An 18,982-nucleotide genomic window follows, 5' to 3' on the forward strand; every position below is an offset into this window, starting at 1 on the left:
TAGACTACATATGCATATGTATATAAGCCAAATGAATACATATATAATTTTATGTATATGTATTTGTAAACATATGTTTATAGAGAGGCTATTCTATATATACACACAATACCAAGCAAACATGTGGACAATTACATATACCAACCCACATGCAATCCATTATATACACAAAGAGTAGAAATTGAGGTTATTAGTTCATTCAGGAGAGAGGAGGTCTTACATGAGTTTTCTAAAGAAAGAGACCTACTTTTGCCCAGGAAGTTTCTTTCTTTCTGGCTTCCTGAAAACTCTGCACTCCATGTGCACCTGATTCTGTTTCTGGGCCAGCCTGGGCTCTTTGATGAGGCTTTCTGGCTGCTTCTACCTGAGCAATATGTCTTTTTGAAATATCTAAAGAACTAGAGGTCAGCTCTGTCTCTAACTCTCCATCTTCTGCTTTGTGCTTAATCTGCCTGGTGTTGTCTAGCCTCCTCTGACCATAAGATAAAAGTTCTCTTCCTTTTCTTTCATTCCCTCTGCTTAACCCTCTCTTTTGCTTCTCCTGTCTCTTTGATAGACAATAATCAATGTCTCTGTATGAAAGCCTGGGGACCATTATCTTCCTCTGCCCACCCCTTGATTAAGGAAATTCCTCAGGATCCTTTTGCTGTCATTCTTCATCCTTTCATTCAGGAGACTTAAGGGAGCCCATGGGCCATTTCCTTAGATTTTTGGGGACATGTCTGTGAAGGCTCTGAAATTATATATACAATTTTTGCATATATTCTTCAAGAGGAAAGACCTTTAGCTTTCATCAGATTTTCTAAATGATCCATTACTCAAATAGGTATTTTCTTTTCTTCCATGACCTCAACCATGACCTATATGACTCCTATGACTGAATATCTAACCTTGACATCTCTTCTCACATGCAGACCCACATTTCCAACTGGCCACCTTCTTTAATTGTCCCACGAATCTTCCTGACCTGTCCAGTCTGGTCTCTCCAGCCATGCCTTCTCAGGTACCTGACCTCATAGGTCACACCTTGGCCACTCCTGGTAATTGCTGTCCCCTGTGCCCTGTCAAGCCTTGGAGCCTTTACTCATATACTTCCTTCTGCCTGCCGTCTCTTTTCCCCTGGTAAACACACAAAGGTGCAGTTACACATCTAGACTGGCAAGTCACCAGAGAGCACACACAGGTCTGCCTGCCGAGGACAGAGGGGTGCAAACCCACTTCCAGAATCTGCCTAATGACTGGCTGTACTTGCTTTGAAGGATGCTGTCTGTTTTGGTGAAGTCCATGTCGGAGTCCTCCAAAGTCATATTCATTTAGATTCAGAGCCAGTACTTCTAGATTGATTGAAATAGTCTCCCAAACTTCATAGAATTTGATCGTAGCTTTTTTTTTTTTTTTTAGGAGGCTGACACAAACAAACAAATAGAAATAAATGTTGTCTCATAGCTTTTACTCCTGGTGAGATGGGCGTCCCTGGAGGACTTTGAGCAAAAGAAGGATGGAGTCAGATTTCTGTTTTAATAGGATTGCTCTGGCTGCCAAGTTCAGAAGAGACTCTGAACTAAGGGTGGAAGGTTCTCAATGGAAATGGCTCTCACAAATTTCAAACGTGCAGGTCCATCAGGTTGATGACTTTCAAGCTGCTCTGGACATTTTTCCACAGTGAGAAAGTCATTTTACATTGTGTGACTCGGTCAGATGTACATTTATACCATAATATAAAACTGAAACACAGGTTGCATAATACAATATTTTTCCCTACTACATACGGAACACTGATATTTTCAAATTAATTTTTTTTCTATGCCATTTTTAAAAAATGCTGATCAGGACCCACTAAATCAATCCACTACTGGATCAGAATCTTAATCACTACAGCTCTAAGTCTACCTCTCATGATAACAATAGATCTTGATAATTGCCTCCGGGAAAGGGAACTGGGAGGCCATGAGTAGGAGGAAATCTTGTTTTTCATTGTTCCACCTTTCTTAACTTATTTTTACATTACGGGTATGCATCTATTCAATAAACAAATGCTATTTTGGATCACTGAGTCTTGCTTTCTGATTCTCGCCTCAGTAGGTGTAAAATAAAAGGACAGAGGCTGGGGACCAGCAAACTTAAGATGCTAGTGAATATGTTTTGTACAAGTTTATTGAACAATATTTTTTCCTCAAATGTTTGGAAGGCAGAATGGCATAGTAATTAAAAATGTGAGTTCTAGAGTTAGACTGAGTTTGAATCTCAGTCCTAATGCTTCCTAAGCATGTGACCTTGAGCAAGTTAATAACTTTTCTAAGTCTCAGTTTCCTTGGTTATAATAACGGGCATAAGCAATGCCTACCTCAAAGTTTGTGGATAAATAAGTGACATGATCTATGCCTAGCATGAAGTAAGCACTGAAGACATGCTAGTATGTTTGGAGGGCCAGGTCGTGGGGATACAGTGAGGAGTAGCTCCCTATGTGATCACGTTGCAGGTAATGGCACCCTGCCCTTGGTTGATGGGGACCGCCTTCTCTGAGGAAGTGAGGTCTAGGCTAATGGAGTATGAACCGAGCATCAGTGAGGGGCGAGGGAAGGAAAATGTTTCAGAGAAAAGGAATATGCAAAGGGAAGGCAGAGTAGGGTGCTTTGCTGAACTGCAACACTTAGGAACTTATTGTGATTCTTCCCAAATATAAAAATGAAGTTCTCATGTTTGAGTTAATCTACTTGCCTTTACAGAATCTGAGAGGCTTTGCACCTTGAAGAGTCCCCAGGGAGATACTTAAATCCCTCGTTCCACTTTAGATGTTATTCAATTAACACCACTCCTCAAGTCTCTCTTTGATGCTCCAGATTGAGTGTTGCTGAGAGGAGGACTGAATTCATTAGAATTCAACATGGGCCTCTTTTAAAAGGCTGGCACTGCAATCACTGCAGCAATAATTTAGATGCTAAATGCTAAAAGCTGTTTAGTAATGCAACTGCTGTATTTTAAACTTCTAGTGTGCATCCAGCACCATAGTAGAATTAAAACAACTTAATAATTTAAACCCTACAAAAACACCAGGGTGAATGAAAGCTAGCAAGGAAAAAAAAGTTCATAGAAAGATTAAAATGGCCAGGATCAACCAAAGGATGTGGTTTTCCGGATGTAAAAAAAAAACACAAACTGTTTAATATGCACACAAAAGTACTGTTATAAGCATAGTGTTGAAATGAAAGCTCTTGAGTATTAATAGATAAACTTGCACATAAGAAGTGGAGAAAATCATTGCACATTAATGGGGGCAGGTGTTTCTCAAACTAAGATGGTATACAGACTCATCCTTATGAGTCTGTGAAAATTGCTTTCCCTTTAAGAAGGGTCACACTTTACTCATGTTTAAGAAATATTAAAGTAGGCCATTTCATACACAAATTACAAGTAATTCACCTCTTGATTTTGGCAGAGGAATTATAAGGCCCCTTATCACCTTTTGCCAAAGCACAATCTTCGCCAATCCCACAAAGGGCCTAAGTGTCTTTTTATTCATTCTGATCCTTTGCTGTGGAAGGAGGGGATGAAACTCTATTGGGCAGAAAGCTATCTTATGATAGTAGAACTTGGGGTAGATAATCTGCTTGTATGTTCCTCTCTCTCTTTAGTGCCCTCCGTTTGAAAGTGGGGAGCAAGGTTTTCTCTCAGGGGCCCAGGGAAGATATGTCTTATCCTGGTGGGTAACTGCCTTCTCTGTGGGTAGAGAGTTTGCGTTTCATAAATTATAAAGTCACACATGAAAGAGCACCAGGATAACTGAAAATGCATTGATTAAAAAACAAACCTGAAAGCTTAAATTTGGATCAGGACTGATCTGCATCTCTAATTTGCAATTTTAGGTCAAAGTAATTTCTTGGTATCCATCCATAAAATGGATTGTAAAGGAAAACACTTTTCTTCAGTTCATTTTGGTTTTTTTTTACACTTTGCACCAAACTGAAAATACTTGACTCTGAACAAAAAGTATGCAGCTGGAGAAGTTTGCTTACAGCTTTAGAAGGATTGCCCAAGACCTCACTCTTAATTAGATAAGCAACTAAATATTCAGTTTAAATAATTTTAACTTAATCAATGGAAAACATTTGCCATACATTGTGGTGGATGGAGTCAATGCCATTCATGTGTGATTTGCAAATGCCCAAGAAGTGGGGCTTTGCTTCCAGAGGAGGGTTACTTCACTCTGGATCTTAATTTGATCCATGCAAGCTGTGACCCTGATGTAAGTATTTTGAGGTCAGTTTGTATTTGGGTTGGTAGTGTGAAGAAATCTGGGTTAGAATTATGATAGGTGTGTGAAACAGACAAGTTATGTGTAATCACTGTCATTGGTCATTCAAAAATTCTCTTAAAAATATAATTGAAATATAGATTGAAAGCTTTATATTAATAAAGATCTTGAACTTGATAACTGTACTTCAGGTGGATATATAAGTGAATATCTTTTCCTAGGAAATGTACATAGAGGTCCTGTGGTTCAAGTAGTATGATGTATACAACCTACTCTCAAATGCTTAGAAAATTGATTGAGAGAATGATACAAAATGTGATAAATTGTTAAAACTGGTGGATCTGGGTATCCGGGTGTTGAGGTATGTTGGTGTTCTCTATATGAGTTTTGTATTATTTTTGCAACTATCCTGTAAGCTTGAAATTATTCCAAAATAAAAACCTTAGGGAAAAAATAAATCTTAGTCACTGAGACTTTTGCCCTGCTCCAGCATGGGAAGTAGATGGGTAGAGTAGAAAGTGGGAGTGGGGTGAGCCTTCTTCTGGTCCCCCTGCCTATGGCCACTTTAGACTTAGTGAGATTGTCAGGGCCACATTTTGTCTTTCATGAACCCCTTCCTCCATATAAAAAATTATATTTTATGACTGTGTAGGTATAAAGACAAATATAATCCAGACTGGATTCATTGTTATTTTATTTGGTGATTTTTTCCCTGACTTTAAAAGAAATTAAATTAAAACGTTTCATGGGTCCCTAAGAGTACTGTGGGCCCTAAGTACCATGTCTCCTCTGTCTCATGACTAAGTTGGACCTGGGAGCTGGGCTTGCTCGTTCCTGAAAAAAGTTCTCTTTTGTGTCTCCAGGAGAGGTGGTGGCTTCTGGCTGAAAAATAGTGATGTACAATGAGGGGGAAAAGTGAGTTTAGAGGAGGAGCTCCCTTCCTATGTCTCTTGGACATACAGTAGGAGAAGACTATGAAAGACTCTCACCTAGGGATTAGTAGAGTGGGAAATGGGTTAGCAAGTGAGGGCTTCTCTGGGAGAGGAGAGATATGACTCAAGATCCTCTTTAAAACTAGGGTTATACAAGGCTAGAGTCCAGCTTAGAGAAAGCAAAATGTAGGACCTACTGTCCAGCTTGCTGTAGTGTAGTGATTAAGAAGGGCTTGTCCTGAATTGGACAGGCTGAGTTATTGCTTCCGTGTCACACTTGGGCTTTGGCCTGTTGACCCAGAGGCCCAGCCAGAAAGGACCTGGTTGCCTGGGTTACTTGCAGAATTGGCTAGACTATAGAACAAAATAGTTTGGAGGCAAAACTCAAAGAAATAGACAAGGAAACAAATAGGAAAAGGGGCAGACTTATATGTTAAGATGTGCTGAGCTGGATTCTGTGATTTAATAGAATGTTTTTTACGTCTTCCTCTGTATGTACAATGTTTACCCTAAATTCCTCTTGAGGCTTATAGGAGCCAACATTTATTGACTACTTCCTATATGTCAAGCATTGTGCCTAGTAATAAGTATATAGCATTTCACTTCAGCTTCACACAAACTTTACAAAGATTTACCATTGTTGTCCACGTCTTAAAGATGGAGAAATTTAGGCTCAGGGAGGTTAAATAACTTGTCTATGGACACATAACTAATGAGTGGTGAAGCTGGGACTCAATTTCAGGTCAATGTGATTCTGGATCTCAAGCTTATCACCACTTTGCTACACTGCCCATTCATAATAAAACATATTTTGCACCAGAAGCAGTTGAACTTGTTAGCTATTACCATTGGTGGGTGAGGCAACCCGAACAGGCAACCAGCAGTAATTATGTTGATGATGGTCTCAAAGAAGTGTTAACCTTTTAGCAGTCTTATCAACTACAAGCTACAAAGCTGAGGATGGTAGGGGTCAGAATTCCTCCAGTTTTAGCTGCTCCTTGGCTCAGCTCAAGCTTGAGTTGTCCCTCCCTAAAAACACTTGCCCATTGGTTGAGAGAGAACCATTGACTTAAGATTTCCTTCAGCCTTACCCCAAATTTTCACTTTCAGGTTATTTGAAAACTGAAAGCATAGGTGTTGTCAATATGCTATTAATAAGTTGGTCAGGGTCATGTTTGGTTAATATATCAGCTTTCATGTGGCAGGCACCAAACTTCTTGTGTGTGTGTGAATGTAAATGTGTTTTCATAATAGATGGGGCAAAAATATGGTTCCTTTTTTGGGGGCTTTGGTCCTCCTCTCTATGTAATAGGGAAATACTGGATCAAGTGATTCAAGTGTTATTCTTTATATCTTTCTTACTACAACCCAAGGGGTATTTTTTTAGCTTATTAATATACTTTAAAAAATACTCTCATGTCTGAGCTATTAATGGAAATTTAATCTAATTTCAAAATCTACTTTCAACAGATGTGAATATTTTTCTGAGGTATAGACATACATGCAGACATTTGGTTTAGCCTGGTCAAATTAGGAAGTAGAGGCTGATTTTGAATTTTCTCTTTTTTGGATTATTTTCTCAAGTTTGTAGCCTAAACCTTTCCTTTCCTGGAATATCCTATAAATCTAGTGTTCTCAGTATCTTCCTACCTGTTAATCTATCCTGCTTACAGCTTTGGATACAGAACTGGAAGTAGAAGAAGCAGGGTCCCTCACTTGCCTTGCTCTTAATACAGGGCAAATCATACCCTACGAAGTTCTCTGACTTAAAGGTGATGCTTTTCTTCGTGGTCCCCAGACCCCCTGGAAGACTCACGGGTGACAGAGAAATTTCTGTTTCTTGCTGTTCCACCAGTGCCTTGCTTTTTCCTTTATTCTTCCATCAAGACATTTGAGCAATGCTTTTAATTTGATCTCTTATTTAATGTGAGTGCCAGCCTAGAGAGCAGAAAACAAATTTTGTCCTTATAAACACTGGAGTGTACAAAGGAAGGGTTATACAGTAAACTATCCAAGGATGCCTGTGAACAGATGACGCAGCCTGGAGATAAGGAGGTATAAGGAAGTACAAGTAAGTAAGTTGGCTTACCTGACTTCTAGCTTCTGCTAAAAGGAAGCATAATAGATTGAGGTTTCCTGAGAAATTATTTAATTGTGTCCCACACTATTTCATCCTCTGGTGATAGGTTTTTTCCTCTGCTATGATCCGTATTTTTGCCCTCGTAATTTTGAGGTAGGGAGTTCAATTGCCTGTGGTTGACAACAGATGATCTTTTTTATGCCACAACTTTAGTAAGGTTGTGGATACCTTAAACCTAGGATAGGTTTCTATAAGTCTGGAGTGGCTTTTGATTCAGGGTCTCAAGGCCCAGTGTTTTGGCAGAAGCAGCTCTTTCTGAACAGTAAGACATTGTTCAGTGACATGAATAGGACCAGAACTAAAGAAAATTAAGTTTTCAAAAAACTGTCTAAAACGAACATCCTTTCAGCCTCTGGTATTCAGAGCTTCACCCCTTGCTGAACCACTATTGCTCATTTTGCATGTAGAAGCACACCTTAGAAGCCTTTGCCCTGGAAAGTGAGTCCCATCCCAGGCATTACTGGGAAGACCCAGCTCTCTGAGACCACAGGGGACCCAATGGACACCTAAGGATGCATTAGTTTTCTGGGAGAGATTTAGGGTCCTGTGGGTCTGCTGGAAACATTTTAGCCTTTATACTGTCTGAATGGCTTTCTGGAGCAAGGCAGTTCCAGACTTTCAGGGCTGAGGCGTGGGAAATCTCAAACTTTCCTGAACTTTTCCTGGAATTTTCATAGCCAGGTACTTCCTCTTATTTCACAGAGGACTTCCCATCCCTATTCATTATTTATTACTGGCAAGAGTCCTTCCAAGGCACAGAGATAAGTGATTTGCTTTGGGCCATAGGGTGAGTCATTAACAAATTGAGAATTGCATCGTATCTTTAAAACCTAGCTCTGCCTCTTGACCAAAAGAATATCTAGTCTTTTTTTTCCCTCAGAATACATGGGTTTGTTTAGTACATTAGATATTAAAACTGGTATATGGTTTTGGGGTGACTTGAAAATTTGCATTTTTAGCCAATTCCCATGATTCTGTCTTTAAGGCTGGAATTCTTTGATTTACTCAGTTTTTTTAAAAGCCAAACATGGAGATAGGTGTGCCAATTTTCAAACCCTCCATGATCATCTTTAAGATAGCATAGCATCCACTTTCCCACCTCATCTTTCAATGTCAAGGCTTTGCTCCTCTCCTCAAATCTGAGGTATTTTAGAATTCTTTTGAGAATTCTGTGAAACAAAGGTACGAAGTGTAAATGTAATTCACCAATAGATTAGAAACAAGACAAGAGCACTTCTTTTGGACACGTGATAAACTGACCCTAGAGCTAGATTGGGATGCTTGAGAGAATTGTTTCCTGCATGGTTTGTCTCCTCAGTCACTGTCGGTAGCACTCTGAGAAGCTGTAGGAATGTGCAGGTGCAGGCTCAAGAGCCTGACTTCGTCGCCAACGTTGTGGAATGGGACTGCACATCCCTGGGTGGAGCCCTGTGCTCCCCTGGCACCACCTGGACAGAGCCCGAGGGGAGAGCTAGTCTTTCTTAAGATTATGTTACTGAAGGTTAAGCACTTGCTTCCACCTTTCTTCCTCTCATTTCTGTTTCCTGGTTTCTATAGATGTTATTTGAAAAGTCTGATTATCTTTTGGAACTGACCCCTATATTATAATTATATTTCTATACCCTCTGTCTCTGCTAGGTTATTTTGTTTCATTTAAACAGGCAGAAAGTCATTTCATTTTAAAAAATAATTCAAAATGTTCCATATCTTAGAACTCATCCCCATTGCAGCTCTTGTTCTCTGCTGTAGCCTGATTTTGTGTTTTAGGGAGACAAGAACCCAGCTTGGTCCCTAAAAGTTTTGGTGTTGGCCTTGAATGTGCCATTTTTGTTTTTCAGCCAGGGACTAGGAAATGTAGCTGAAAATATAAGTATATTTTTACTATCAATGTAAATGCCAAAAATCTTCTGAATTTCATCACTTGTTTTCCCAAGGAAAAAAATTCACAAGAACATGAATAACGACATGATGAATTTCTGGATGGGCCAGCTGGTCTGTTGGGATTGTCTGCTTCCCTCCCCTCCTCTTCTCCGGAGTTGCCCCAGACAGGATACCCCTAAACGGGTTTCAAAAGGGGTAGAACCCTGGAAAGGGGATTGAGAACTATCAGACTTTGAGTTTTAAGTAAAACTTTAGCATTTGAGATGTAAGTTTAATTCTTTGTTCTTTGCTTAACACACTGGACGAGTCACTCATTTCTGAAAGCTGGGTCTCCCCAGGTGTGTGCTAGCTGGTGGCATCTGTGGTAAGTTTCATCCAGCTTCATTTTGACTGGACTCTGTGTTCTTCAATTAGGAAAATCATACAGTAAAATGTTGTTAATCTGGACTCAATACTTTAAGAGATTAGTTGTTCCAGGGGGTTAAAATTAAGCTTACTATATTTTAAATATATGTATGAAGAAAGGGTTCATTAAATTTCAGCATATGATTGTAGGTACAAATATTTAACCTGATAAGAAGAAAACGACCTTTGAAGAGTCAAATACTTTCCTAAACACAGCTGTTACTAATTACAGATAAGTTTAGCAAAGTAGACCCAGAAGCATTCTAGAAGAATTTTAATTAAGATATGGTCTATGAAGTTAAAAAACAACACAAAAATCCATATCCTTAAAGATATTCTATAGCTCAGACTTACTGTTTTTACATGACTTTGACCTCTTACACCATTGGCTTAAACTTGAGAGGTTTAACTGGCTAGCATCAGGGTCTGAGGCTAGGGTTGACTAGCTGGACCATGACCTTTTTAGGTAATCTAAAAACGTGTGCTATCCATGTGTGGGGGTATATGGAGGTGTGTGTTTGTGTATGCATACAGGTGTGTGAAATAAGGTGATACATTTTCAATGTTATCAGAATTTAAGGATGCAGACTCAGGAAAATGAGTAAGGGTCACAGATGTTATTTGTATGGAAAAGGGGAAAGAATTAATATCAGAATTTTTAAGTTAAGTAAAAGCAAGAGGGAGAATTCATGGCATAAACAAATAGAGAAATAAAAGGTTTGTGTAAAACCTCTTAGATCATAAATGCTAAGATCTTTGGCAGAATAAAAAATGGAACCCACCAAAACAGGATTTCTAAGATAGGTGCTTAATTCTACATTTCTATGTTTATTCTTGGAGGTAATAAATGAGTTTTTGAGGTTTGTGTTTTAGAACAGGAGACCTGTATTCTATTTTAGTCTTGCCTTTAGCAGTGGATAAAAAAATTTAATACAATTCACCATTTAAAAAAAAACAAGTTTAGGAGGTACTGGGGATTGAACCCAGGACCTTGTACCTAGGAAGCAGATGCTTAACCACTGAACTACATCTGATCCCTGATGAGAGTTGTTTTTTTTCATTTCTTTGTTTGCTTTTAAGAGGTACTGGGGATTGAACCTGGGATCTTGTACATGAGAAGCATGTGCTTAAGCACTTGAAATATGACTGTTCCCCCCTCAACCAGGTATATATTTTTTTAATTAAAATTTTTTTAAATTTCCTAACCAGTTTTTAATGAGAAATGGACATGATTCCTGCCCTCCTCTAAGTTTTAAGCTAATTTGTAGACTCTTTCTTACTCATCCTTTTGATGCTGACAAATTGCGTAACTCCTCTGAGGCAGGGTTTGAGATGATAAATATGGACAGGATATTTCTGCTTTGTCTCCATCATACACTGTGGTATTGTGGTGTCCTGAGGATAGATCGACACTCTGCCCCAAACAAATATTTTTGTAGCTGCCAAGTGCTCATGGTTCATGCAATTGCCTCTCCCCCACCCCATTGTTTGGAATTTTCTACTTCCAGATATTACTGGGTATTTCATAGTTTAAAAGCCACTTCCAGATATGAATGAACCCAACCTACCAATCAGTCTTTCTGAGTGGTTCCGCTTATCAACCCTGGAACAACAGTTTTTCTCAATCGTTTTCTTCTGCCTATATTAAATTCATTCTCTTACTTTATTTGGGGTGGGGTAGAGAGCTCTGTGTTCCTGAGTGCAGTTTCAACTGTCTCTCAAGAGTTCCTGGATATTGCTATCCTGGAAAATCACTGGATGTTAAAGACGTTCCAGACTCCACGGGCGAATCTCCTCCTCAGCTGCAGAAGCCTGACTCCAGGCCTACTCCCTTCTAGGACCTTCATGCGATGGTTAACCAGTCTTCTTTTTGAAAATAATAACTTTAATTTTAATTACAACAATTATGTGTTCATTTTAGAAATAATAAGAGATATAGATAAGCAAAAAAAATTTCTTACATCCACCCCAACTGCTTGACAATAGGCTTGCTTGGCTGCTCCTACATAAACAACAACATTCCTGCCCTTCTGTAATAGTTTTCTATTGCTGCTGTAATAGGAAACCATGGTTTTCACTCAACAATATATTATGAATTTTTTTCCTATATAATTCTTTTTCTTCTATGATATATTTGACTTCTCAATATTCCAAGTTTAGGGATATACCCATATTTATTCAACAATTCCTCTCTTGCTAGTGCTTCCAATTTTTAATTTTCTATTATAAACCATAGTATTATAAACATTCTTGGAACTTTGAACAGATCCATCATTATTTTCTTTAGGATATTTTCCCTGAAAGTGGAATTGCTGGGTCTATAGAGTACAAGAATTATTGTGAGGCTTTCGAAATGTGTAGTACAATTTTTCTTATCTGTAAAATGAAAGGATAAAACAAAATTGGTGACTTTCAAGCTTTTTTCTTTTCTTTTTCTCTTCCTTCCAGCAGAAACTTCTGCAGAAACTTGGGATGTAAATGAGCCAAAGGTGAACTTGTCCTGGTCGAGTGTGTATTTGGGGTCTGTTTCTGCCTCTCCTCTCCCTCAATGCCAGGAGTTCTGTGGAAACCTCACGTTTCTGAAGCACAGTTTGAAAACCACAGGAAGTGACCTCACATTCTTTTCCTCTGATTCGTCTTTGCTGATCAGTGGCTTTGACTAACTGCTGGCAGTCTAGACAGGTCTGGCTGCTGTGTCCTATGGAGATCACTGTCGCTGGGTTACTGCCACACCCCTCCCTAAGTGGTCAGGTACTTGCTAATCTTAGGTAGCAGCCATTTCACCCCAGGTCAGTAGCAGGAGGTTTCCCAGGAAGGAAACTGGCCATACCCAGTTGACAGTGATACCTGGGAACCAGGATGCAACAGATGAATTTGGGGCAGTTCTTATGACAGAACTTGGGGAATGCAACACTATTTAACAGAAAATATAAGGGAAACCGATGTGGTTCAAGCAGTTGGCTCCTGTCTACCATATAATGATGCCCAGGGCCTCCGGGTGAGGGCAAGATGACCCACACGGAGTGCTGGCCCACGAGGGAATGCTGGCCCACACGGGACTGCTGCCCTGCCCAGGAGTACCACCCCACCTGGGAGTGCCGGCTGACACAGAGAGCTGGCACAGCAAGGTGATGCAACAAGAGACACAGAGGAGAGAAAAATAAGAAGACATAGCAGACCAGGGAGCTGAAGTGGCACAAGAGAGTGATCACCTCTCTCCCATTCTGGAAGGCCCCAGGATCGGTTCCCGGAGACGCTTAATGAGAATACAAGCAGATCAGAAGAATACACAGCAAATGGACACAGAGTTCACAGACAAGGGGGCATGGGAGAAGAGAAATAAGTAAATAAAATCTTAAAAAAAAAAAAAAAATATATATATATATATATATATAAAATTTTAAATGTGCAGGTGATTTAAGAAATATAACCTCCTCATTTTGTAAATAGGGAAATAGAGTCCCGAGAGCCTAGGTCACACAGCAACTTGTGGCAGAATCAGGCATCCTGAAAACTGCTCAACTACTCTTCTCTTTTAATACATTTGAACCTTTAAAAAAAAAGATTCTCTAAGTTGGAAAAGATAAAGGAAAAGAAGAAATCAACATTTAAGACACCAAGTAGCTGCCAGGCAGTGGTCTAGTTGCCTTCTACCTTATTACTCTTCTTGTGTGGTTCTGCTTCCAGAGGTTAGCCCCAGGCCCAGCAGTACCCCATGGCAAGTGGCAATTCTGTGATTAGAGCTTCATTCTCTCTGACTCTAAAGACCATCCTTTTCCAACTTGGTTCTGTTTATTAACCTAAAAAGTATCTCATGCCTAAGTATCAGCTTGATGAGAACTTGGGAAAATAATTTAAGATGAAAGAGAAAAGATGGTGAACAAGAACCTGTTAATAGACAAGGCTCTGAAAAGTATATAGGCACGTCAATTTTATTCAGACACATCAGTTTAGGAATGTAACATGTTCCTGCCTGGAGCATATCCTTGGAGGTCCTTTCTTGACATGAAAGTTGATGCCACAGCAAGTGGTGTAAGATATAGAAAGAAATCTTCTTTCTCAAGTCAAATTCCTCTGGGAAACGCCATCTAGTGTGAAGCATTCTAATGTCCTCTCTGAATGGGAAACCCAGACCACTTTCCATAAGAATGGAGGTTTAAGTCCAAGTCTCCAGTCATTCAGAAAGCTTTGGCACCCAAATTGTAGGTATGGGGATACAGCCCTTGTAGATATGAAGACATGTGAGAAATGAGGATTTGTACATAGTTTTTTTTTTTAAAGATTTAATTATTTATTTATTTATTTCTCTCCCCTTCCCCCCCCACCCCAGTTGTCTGTTCTCTGTGTCTATTTGCTCCGTCTCCTTTGTCCACTTCTGTTGTTGTCAGTGGCACAGGAATCTGTGTTTCTTTTTATTGTGTCATCTTGTTGTGTCAGCTCTCTGTGTGTGCGGTGCCATTCCTGGGCAGGCTGCACTTTCTTTTGCACTGGGCGGCTCTCCTTACAGGGTGCACTCCTTGTGAGTGGGGCTCCCCTACGCGGGGGACACGCCAGCGTGGCACGGCACTCCTTGCACATGGGCCAGCTCCACACGGGTCAAGGAGGCCCGGGGTTTGAATCACGGACCTCCCATGTGGTAGACGGACGCCCTAACCACTGGGCCAAGTCCGCCGCCTGTACATAGTTTTACTGCGTTTGAACTCTAGCACCATCTTTTGTCTAATACGAATCTACCGAAAGTGACCTTATCATAATTCTTTGCGAAATTCCAGTCCTCGTCCACCAATATTAAACTTCCCTTGGAAGCTTATATAGCTATAGATTGGAGCAAACAGATGGTAGCTACAAGAGAAAAATAGGAAAATTTAGAGCTTACCAATGGGATTGGTCTTTCCTTGCACAAAAGTTTCGTGACTCATGAAGTCCACTCTAACACAGATCATAAGCTCATAGTTTCATGAGTGAAGCTGCTTCAGAGTCTCTTCTAAAGCTGAATGTGGCATAGTTTCTGATTTGGGATCTATTCCTCCAGTTATTGAATTCCAATGCCATGTCCCTCTGCCCAGATCACTTAAACATAGGTGTTTATTCCTGGGAACTATAAGCTCCCACACCGCACAAGTCTGGCATGCTCTCTAAGACCTTGCCTAACTCACACCTCCACCAAGGCCCAGTCCCTTTTGCCTTCCTGACATAGGTCCCTATTATCTCTTTCTATATTCAGCTCATTGGCTACTTCTTGCCTCTTTTATGCCTTTGAGAAGGTCACTAACTGCTGTTTTTTTATTGTCCTATTTTTTCTTGCGTGCTAAGTCCATCAAACCTAAGACTCACACATTTCTTAAGATTAAGGAGGGAGAGGGCAACTTTTAAGTGCAGTAAATCCTAGAGAATGAATGCATTCTTTGATTTCAGTCCACCTGAATTTGACCACACACTCCACATTGGTTAAGTTACTTAAAACACCTGTGCTCCAATCTCCTCATGTGTATAATGGGCATAATGATAGTGTCTACCTTATAGGACACTAGTTAAGTCAGAGACATAGGAAGTACCTGGAACATTGTAAGTCCTCAAGAATGTTGGCTGCTATTATTTTTCTCATGGCCCAGACACTGTACTAGGCCATTTTCATTCAAGACCTCATTTATTCATCACAACAATTTGGAGAGGTGGTGCAGTAGACACAGTGATTGCCTTCGCACCAGCCATCTCCTGCTTCCTCCTTATTGACAGAGTCCTGCTTTTGTTTAGGTGTCTACCCCCTTTCACCTTGTCTTTGGGGAAGGTGATTCTGTCATCAGCTCAGGAGGAAGGCTGAATAGTCTATTTTATTTATTTATTTTTTTTAAAGATTTATTTATTTATTTAATTTCCCCCCTTCCCCTGATTGTCTGTTCTTGGTGTCTATTTGCTGCGTCTTGTTTCTTTGTCCGCTTCTGTTGTCGTCAGCGGCACGGGAAGTGTGGGCGGCGCCATTCCTGGGCAGGCTGCTCTTTTCTTTTCACGCTGGGCGGCTTTTCCTCACGGGCGCACTCCTTGCGCGTGGGGCTCCCCCACGCGGGGGACACCCTTGCGTGGCACGGCACTCCTTGCGCGCATCAGCACTGTGCATGGCCAGCTCCACACGGGTCAAGGAGGCCCGGGGTTTGAACCACGGACCTCCCATATGGTAGACGGACGCCCTAACCACTGGGCCAAAGTCCGTTTCCCTGAATAGTCTAAATAATCATGTCATCTGTTACCAGTCAGTGATTAGTTCTTGTATGATCATGAGATGAAGCTTTGGGGGAAGGTTTCCTCTTTGATGAAAAAGAAGCACAGAGGAAGAAACATCCTTTTTCCCTCTGGACATTGGGGTGTCTGGATGCTTGACTGGAATTGCTATAGCTGAAAAGGAAGCCAGCAAGGGGGAAGGAGGCCAGAGCCAAGGCAAGCAGAGGCAGATCCTGAGCCCCAACTTCCAGTTCCAGCTTCCTGGCACACCTGTGCACTCTCCATTATGTGAGACTTCACGTGATTGTTAAAACTTGAGTCATGCTTTTTTTTTTTTTTCACTTGAAGCCAAAGAAAACATCCTACCTAATATAGTTAGGTATTTTGCTCCCTATGTCCCACATGAGGAAACTGAACTTCAAAGGAATTTGCATTATCTACTCCAAGTCAAACAGATAGCAAGTGGCCATGCAGACGAGCATCCTATACATGCCCCATGGCCTCCAGAGTCCAGGGCAGCATCAGACAAATATTTATTGTTTAGTAAGTAGGAAGCATCTCAGAGGCTCCCACTGCTCACCAATCTACATCTCCTCAGAGTAGTTTTGCTATAAGGAGTGCTTGTAACATGACAAGCTTCGGCACATATAACGACCCTCCAACCCAGTATGTATGGTGAGTCTCATGAGTTCTCTTAAAAGCTAGAAGAGTTAGTATCTAAAGTGATTCTCATTTCTAGGGCATACTTCAACACATTCAGCTCCATCAGAAGTAATGCTTGTTCTTTAAGTAACAGACTTGGTAGTTACCACTTCTTAATGTCATCTTTTTAAAAAGACAAGAAAGATTCATGCTATAAATGGTTAAGATCTCGTTCTTCTTTTCTGCAGGAAGATGTGCTGAATTGCTTTCTGCATTTATCTCCACTCTAAGAGATTCACCTAATTGGAATCTGGGAGGAAAGCTTGGAGTGAGGGATATATGAGAACATGATCAAATCTACTTGAGAGGTCTCAGCATTTTCTTTGCTGTGGAGGCTGTACCATGCTTTAGTAGATAGCTCTCTGATTCTTGTCAGGGGAAGGAGTTTAATTCTACTGAAAGCGAGTCAGGACATTGTTGGGAAAAAATAACTCCTAATGACATACTGCATGCTTATGGGATTGTGATTGGGTTCTGCCTCACACACTTCTGCACGATTGTGATTGGGTTCTGCCTCACACACTTCTGCACTTAGCTGAAACCTGCACCAGGGCAGAATTTCAGGGATAGCAACCTTGACTAATGTGGCCAAGCGAGGGAGTAAAGGGTCAATGGGCCAAGACTGTTAACTGTGCAATCACCCCCCAGTATTTTACCTTTGACAGCTAAATTAATTGTTAACTCTCCTCCTACCCTAAGGGACACTCAGAGGAGAGGAGAAGCTAATAATAATGCAGGTGACAGTTGACACTTATTGAGCATATCAGACTAAAGTTTCAAAGGGGTCTTAACCTTTTTTATTCCATGTACACCTTTGCCAGTCAGGAGAAAACCACGGACCTATTACTAAGTCCACACTGTGCTGTGTATTGTTTAATAAATATATCACACTCACACCAACACAATCCCACAAGAATAATGTTTTTTTTAAAGTTTGAATTCAAGCTTTTGTTAAGAAGCCCTGTTTAAAACCTTAAGATGCATTACTGGTTGAATCCTCACAGCCTGTGTTAGCTAACCCATCACAACTTGCATTGAGAAGTATAACCCTCACAATGCTAGCAAGCGCTATTATTATAGATGAGGAAATGAGGCACAGAGAAGTTGAGTAGTTTACTCAGGATTTCACAGTAACAGAGTCAGAATTTAAATCCTGGTAATTTGGGTCAAGAATCCAGCTTTAATCACCACTCTATACTGCCTTAATAGTTAATGAAAGGAGCAGATGGTTTGAAAATGGCAAACAGATGGTTAGGAGCAAAACACTTTTATCAAGCTGGTTTCATTTCTTAACTGTGCCTGAGAGGCAGCAGGGCACGGAGGGAGAGCCCAAATGTCTGGATACCTGCAGCCCAAGCCTGGCTCCACTCTGACTAGTGTTTGAGGCCCTCAGAGGAAAAACAGCATGCTCTCCTATTTTTTATATTTGGACTAAAACTTAGTGGCTTAGGAAGTTTAGAGTACATAAGAATCACCGACTGAATCAGAATCTTTAGGAGCGGGGAATGGAAATCTGCATTTTAAGCAAGCTCTCCAGTGATTCTGATACAAGTGGTCTTTGGACCACACGTGGAAACTAGCTGATCTTTGAGTATCCTTACCACTCCTATTTAGTAACATCAGGCTACTGCCTTTGAAGTGGTGTTTTCTGGTCTGATTTTTGTCTGTAGAGAGGCAGCAGGGGTAGTGGGAAAAGCAAGGCAGGTAGAGTCAGGCAGCTGTGTGACAACAGGTCACTTGCCACTTGCTGACACCAACACTGTTTCCTCATGTAAAGTAAAAATGATTAAAGGAGATCAAATGTGCTGCCCAGGTAATGTCAGGTTCTGCCCCCTGATCATTATATCTGTGTTCTGGCCTATGTTGTAATGTTTGAGTTAGTGACATTACAGAGAAAAGTGACAATCCAAAGAGATATCAATATTTAAGTCACTTAAGACAACTATTTCCTGTTCTTTTCTTTCAGTTTCCCCCACTCCTCTCTTTAAGATGATGTTATCCAACTTCTCCTCTTTAAGGTCCAGTGCATATTTGGTCTTCCTGCAAATCCTTTATATCCTTGCTTTGGAACATTGTTGCTTTTATCTTTTCTTTTAAGCCCAGATGAAGCCTCTGTGCTCCAGCCAGTACTACCAACTAATTAGATATGGCTTATGAAATCCTTATACTTTTCCCTGAAAGTCCTTTTGAAAGTTTATTTATTTACTTTTACATCTGCCTGTCTTTGAGAGCTGGCTGGATCTGTCTAATGTTAGAGTCAGGACTGAGATCAGAAGGCTAAGAAAGAATATTTATTGTTAACTATCAAATTGTAGATTTTTACTGTTCAAGAATAAGTTTTTTCTAAAGATAAAATCATGAGTCTTACATAAATACAGAATGAATACATATCAAGTCTTCTACTAAATTCAGGAATATTGAGAATCCTAGTAAGATGTTATAACCAGTTCAGAG

At 40.4% G+C, this 18,982-nt stretch overlaps 1 non-coding gene and 1 pseudogene across 1 annotated transcript; one reads left to right on the plus strand and one right to left on the minus strand.

Annotated features, from left to right (window-relative positions):
• The window catches only part of LOC101442968 (large ribosomal subunit protein uL11-like), a 57,660-nt pseudogene that overhangs the window by 2,633 nt on the left and 36,045 nt on the right, over window positions 1-18,982 (plus strand).
• LOC111766221 (small nucleolar RNA SNORA73 family) lies at window positions 8,613-8,809 on the minus strand. The gene has a single exon (XR_002798318.1). It is a non-coding gene; the product is annotated as a small nucleolar RNA SNORA73 family (small nucleolar RNA).

Source organism: Dasypus novemcinctus, chromosome 3 (genome assembly GCF_030445035.2).
Source record: "Dasypus novemcinctus isolate mDasNov1 chromosome 3, mDasNov1.1.hap2, whole genome shotgun sequence".
Lineage (NCBI taxonomy): Eukaryota > Metazoa > Chordata > Mammalia > Cingulata > Dasypodidae > Dasypus > Dasypus novemcinctus.